Source organism: Triticum aestivum, chromosome 5A (assembly GCF_018294505.1).
Source record: "Triticum aestivum cultivar Chinese Spring chromosome 5A, IWGSC CS RefSeq v2.1, whole genome shotgun sequence".
NCBI classification, from domain to species: Eukaryota; Viridiplantae; Streptophyta; class Magnoliopsida; order Poales; family Poaceae; genus Triticum; species Triticum aestivum.
Window position 1 is genome coordinate 514,838,167 of NC_057806.1, and position 5,540 is coordinate 514,843,706.

Here is a 5,540-nt window from a genome sequence, read left to right on the forward strand (position 1 = left end):
CCGCCGGAGGTGGACTTTCCCAGGCAAAGACCCATGATGAGATCGCAAGAAATAGAGAGAGAAGACTTTGTGCGGCACACTTGTGCATTCACTTTTGATTTTATACTACAAGTTCCAATAGCTCGTTAATATCCTAACAAACAGCATAGATTGTGCGGTCGGTGGGTTAGCCGGTCCATGAGAATAGAGCTAGTAGGTGCGCTGACTAAACAGTTACCGTGGCGCGTAAAACAGCTGCTATGCATGGTCGCGACAGCGGTATATAAAGCTTATTTTTTAGGATCAACGAAGCATGTTTCATTTTTTTAAAGAGTTTAATTAATATCAAGTGTTAGATATCAATTACATCCAGTCTCTGCACTAACAATATGTATAAAAATATCCATATTGCACACAACCAAAAAATAAAAAAAAGAGAGAAAAAAATTAAAATACTACCCTGTCACGGTGGTCAATCATCCGCATTAGTAGCACTCTAACCACCACTAAAAACTATAAAGAAGGTTTTTCAAAAACAACGCCTTCAAAAAAAAAAACAATGCATAAGCGTTGTCGTTGCCCAATAAAAAATCACAGGTTTTCACCTTGGAGAAAGACTGCGTTTCCAAAAACAATGCCTTTCACAAGGCCGCTATCAGACACAACCAATAAAGGCCAGACCTTGGGTTTCATCCTGAAAATCATGACTCGGTACTCCAAAGAGCACCACCAACAAAGAAGTCCTCCAATGTTGCGGAGGCTACTACTACAAGTCACGTACCATCAGTCTTACAGGAACTTGTGCCCAATCTAGATGGGAACATACCCCGCCAGCCTAATCTAAACAACTGCATGCGAAGCAAAGTCTTCACCGTCTCCAAGACCCGCCATAGCCGTTGTAGGTCCTCCAACCACACCATGGCATTCTCCGTATGTGTTGATATCATGGAAATCTTGCTGCAGACATGTCTCAAGGTGTCAACAAAAACAGAGCTTTCCGATACTTCAGAGGTGGACTTTCCGAGACAAATACCCATCATAAGATCATAAAAAATCGAGAGAGAAGAGTTTGTGCGGCACACTTGATGCATTCACTTTCGGAGGATTTATACAACTTGCAACAGCTCGTGCTCAGCTTAATAAATCCTAACAAACAACCGAGAAGGTATGGGAGGTGGGTTAGCCGATCCTGGAGAATAGGACTCATGAGAGAAGATAACGATGAAGAGCCGGATGGATCAACCCAAAAAACAGCCTGATGCGGATTTTCGGGAGGGGCGACTTCATGCTGCGGTGGTCGTACCTCCTCCTACCCGCCCCTCCTCACCCTTGCCGCCGGTGGCGGCCGCCGATGCCGGCGTGGCTACCATCGGCACTCGCGCGGGTCTGCGTGACTTGGAGGGCTGCAATCCGCCGGAAGTTTGCCGCATCCTGCACCGTCCGGCAGTTGCCGATGGCTCGGAAACGACCACCATCGACGCTCAGGCTGCAGGTTGGACTTGAGTGGGCAGCCCGCCAAATCTTACACGGATTAAGGGAATCTCCAACGTCAACACACAATTTTTCTCCCGCATCCGTCCGCGAGGGATTACTCCGCGGACACGGATGTGGAAGGACGACATCCAACCGTAGCCGCATCTATTTGATAATAGTTCGAACCAATTGAATAAAATTCATGCAAACCGGGTGAATTTTGATATAAACCCGAACGGATTTCATATAAACATGATAGATTTCATTACATTTACATCAACTAAGCGGTGCTGGTCCGGCTCTGTAGGTATAATTAATACCTAATCTAAATGGTCGCCGTCTTCATGATCGTGGCGGCGGGGCGCGGCCTCGGCGGTGTCCTCCTCCTTGTTGGTCTTGCTGAACACCGCCCCGTCGCACTCCTTGTAGGCGGCCACCACTTCCACCTCTCGCTGGTGGCACCGCTAGCGGACGAGACGGCTCTCGCATGCAGAGCGGTGGACTCGAGCAACACCTCCTGCTCCGCCAGATTCGCGTCCGACGCGATCGCCCTACCGGCGATGTGCTGCTCCTCCGCCTGCTGGTGCTCCTAGAGGAGGTGGTAGTTGTAGATGGCATCGGCCTGCGCCTCCTGAAACTGCTCCTCCCGCACCATGTCCATGTAATAGGCACGGGCCTTGCCGATGTTCAAGGTCCAGTGCACCAACGAGGGTGGCGCGGAGGAGGAGGGTGGTGTGGAGGAGTAGGAGGATGGCGCCAGCTCGACGTCCGCGTCCTCCATTGGGTCGTTCGTCGTCCTCCGACTGCCTGTCGGCCAGCCAACCAGCAGCAATGTGGCCATCTCCTTCTTTTGCTCCGGCGTCAGCCCATCCTAGAGAGCTTTGGTGGGTGAGGAATCCATGATGGGGGTGGTGCGGGGAGGGATCGGAAACGGATGACTGCGGCTATGGTCGGGGCAGTGGCTTATATAGCAATGGCGGGCGACAGAGGGACGGACGAGTGGTGCCGGGGGAGACGCCTCGGCAACCGCGTGACATCAATGTGGACGGCAGACGGACAGACGGGTGGCCTTCGTTTTGTTTGAACGCGTTGCAATCGCCTGCACCAAGAAGCGACGCGGACAGTGCTTTCTCAGTCGGCGCGCCACTTCAATGCCGGTGCCAGTAAGCTCTCGCGTCCGCTCTAGCCGGGTATGAATGCGGACAGTAACGCTCTGGAACGAGCTATCCATTTCAGGCGGGAAGCACGTGGGGGCGAGGGAGGGTTTTTGGTGGGCCAGCATGGTTAGAAGCAAGTGTGAAAGCGGTCTAGACTACCACAAAGCCCCACGTTTATCTTTAATTTGCGAGAGAAAGTATGCCCGAACCGTGCTAGTGTTGGATGGCTTCGGCTGTCCGAATGCATGCAAAAGGTTAAGTGGGTTAAGTGGAGCGAGCTGTAGAAGTAGAATCCTAACAGATGAATCAATCATCGAGAAAACAGTGAACATAGTTAGATGGCGCACACAAGAGGACGTCACGGAGTTTTCATCCTCTACATGATGCTGCCCAGCGGGTCATGGATGGGCTTCCACGAGGTCGGTCTTGAGTGCAGGGTGTCCTGGCCCGACGTGTGGCATGCCGACGTGGACAACCCGGCCATAGTGCCATGTATCGTCAGGACCTACAATCATAACGCATAAGTATACATTTCTTACTTGTAATATTAGTCATGAATTTAGGAGCTCGAATGTTGAGGCTCACAAGCTCGCAAAGCATGCTTTATCTTTACCGACTGGCCGGCATGTGTGGTTGGGTCAGTCGGAAGTACTTCCTTTCGTTCGTGTAAACATTGTGACGGTTGAATAAAAAGCTTCGAAGTTTGTCTAAAAAAAGTATCGTCAAGACCTACAAGGTGTGTCAAGTGTCGGACTCCTAGTGCCTCGAGTCCGTTAGTGCGCATGACGACGAAGTGATCACTGTGGCCGTCGTTGGGCTCGACAGCGTCGTGTTCACTAGATCGGCCGACAACACCATCAAGGTGTGGCGGCGGGAGATGGCCGGGAAGGGCGGCACGACAAAGCATATCCTTGAGAAGGTACTCAGAGAGGGAGAGAGCGTGGTCACCACCATCTCCATGTTGCCCAAGGACCGCGTCGTCTACGTGGGCTTGTCGGACAGGCTAGTCACCTAATGGTTCTGGGTTGCTGGCGAGTCGAGATATGGTGGTGTCCTCAAGGGCCACAAGATGTTGGTGATGTGTAACGCCCCAAGACCGGAGTTTCAGATGCCTTCTATATTTCCGGGTTTCATCGTGTGATTTGTTTGGTTCATCGTTTTCATCTTTGCATCATGTCATCATGTCTTTAATCTTTCCATCTCAAATCAAATAATTAAATCGTATGGATTTTCAGTCCATTTAAACCAAGGGAGTTCACCTGGTGATTTCTCTATATAACATATCCTCCTAATAATTATGGAGCTATTATTAAATATTCCGTTCTTTTGGAATTAACCATCGACACACTTGCAAATAAATCCCAATACCTTTGTTATCTCAATTCTTGATCTCCGACTTGTCCTCATATTCTTTTATCATTTTATCGAGGCTCTTCCTAAATGTTCAACATTTTTGGGAACTTCGGATCCCTACTCCTTTCAAACGAGTTGAATTAAATTCAAATACATTTGAATTTAATCTTTCAATCTTGGCCATTTCTATTTTCGCGGAAAGAGCACATTTTTGTGGATCCGGGGAAATTATCCCCATGCTCCAATTCTGTCCCTAACCCTCTCTTCTTTTTTTCACTAATGTTTTTTTGCTGCTAAAGAAATATGAGGGGGAGGGAGAGGTCTGCCAGGCCGGCCTGCTTCCCCACTTCTCTCTAGGGCCCATGCCTAGGCCCAACCAGCCGCCGGCTCCAAGGCCATCTCCCGCAGCCCACTGCTCTAACCCTAGCCGTTCGCTCCCTTCCCCCCCGATCCACCTCGCGCCGTCAGCTCAGGGAGATGCTCCCTCGATCCCATCTCTCTCCCTCCTGCCCGTTTCCTTCGATCCCGACCTCTCTCTCGATCTCCCTCCAGCGCAACCCCGTGCTCGATCCCTCCTCCCTCGATGCGCCGCTAGAGAGGAAGAAAGAGACCAGCACCGCGCCCTCGTGCTCGCTCCCACCTCGCCATCCCGCCGCTGCGTCCGGTCGCCGCCGGCAACCATGACCCGCGCCGCTCCTGCCATGGCCTCACCTCTGCACCTCTTGTCCCGTCGCTGCCGCCCCGTTGCCGCTTCATCCTCCGCCGCCCCCTGCGCGTTCGTCGCCTTCCAGCCGCCGCGGGCCAGCGCCACCGCCCGCTAGACTCCTCCTCTACTTCTCCCCCTTCTCTGCTCCCTCAGCCATGGCGCTCCGCCGCCCCTTGTCTCGCCCGCGCTGGCGACCAGCAGCAGGTCGCCGCTCCGCGCCGTCCGCCCCACCTGCAGTGTAACATCCCAGATGTAACTTTCCCTATTTGTACTCCAACCCTTGCCGTTTCCGGCGTTAAGTTAATTTATTATCTCGGGTTCGGGTTTTTGTCTCCGTGTGTTGTTTTCGTTGTCGTGCATCTCATATCATGTCATCAGATGCATTGCATTTGCATACATGTTCATCTCATGCATTCGAGCATTTTTCCCGTTGTCCGTTTTGCATTCCGGCGCTTCGTTCTCCTCCGGTGGTCATTTCTATCTTTCTTTCGTGTGTGGGGATTAAACATTTCCGGATTGGACCGAGACTTGCCAAGCGGCCTTGGTTTGCTACCGGTAGACCGCCTGTCATGTTTCGTATCATTTGGACTTCGTTTGATACTCCAACGGTTAACCGAGGGATCGAAAAGGCCTCGTGTGTGTTGCAGCCCAACACCCCTGCAATTTGGCCCAAAACCCACCTAAGTCTTCTCCATCATCTAGATCGTTCGATCACGATCGCGTGGCCGAAAACCGCACCTCATTTGGACTCTCCTAGCTCCCTCTATGCCTATTTAAACACCCCCCCCCAAAATTCGGATCTCCTTCCTCCCCAAAACCCTAGATTTCTCCTCCACCGCCGCCGGACACGTCCGGACGGACCGGACACATCT

At 51.8% G+C, this 5,540-nt stretch overlaps 1 pseudogene; it reads left to right on the forward strand.

The window, feature by feature from the left end:
- Positions 1–2,947: 2,947 nt before the first annotated feature.
- Positions 2,948–5,540, forward strand: part of LOC123101472 (protein JINGUBANG-like) — an 18,588-nt pseudogene continuing 15,995 nt past the window's right edge.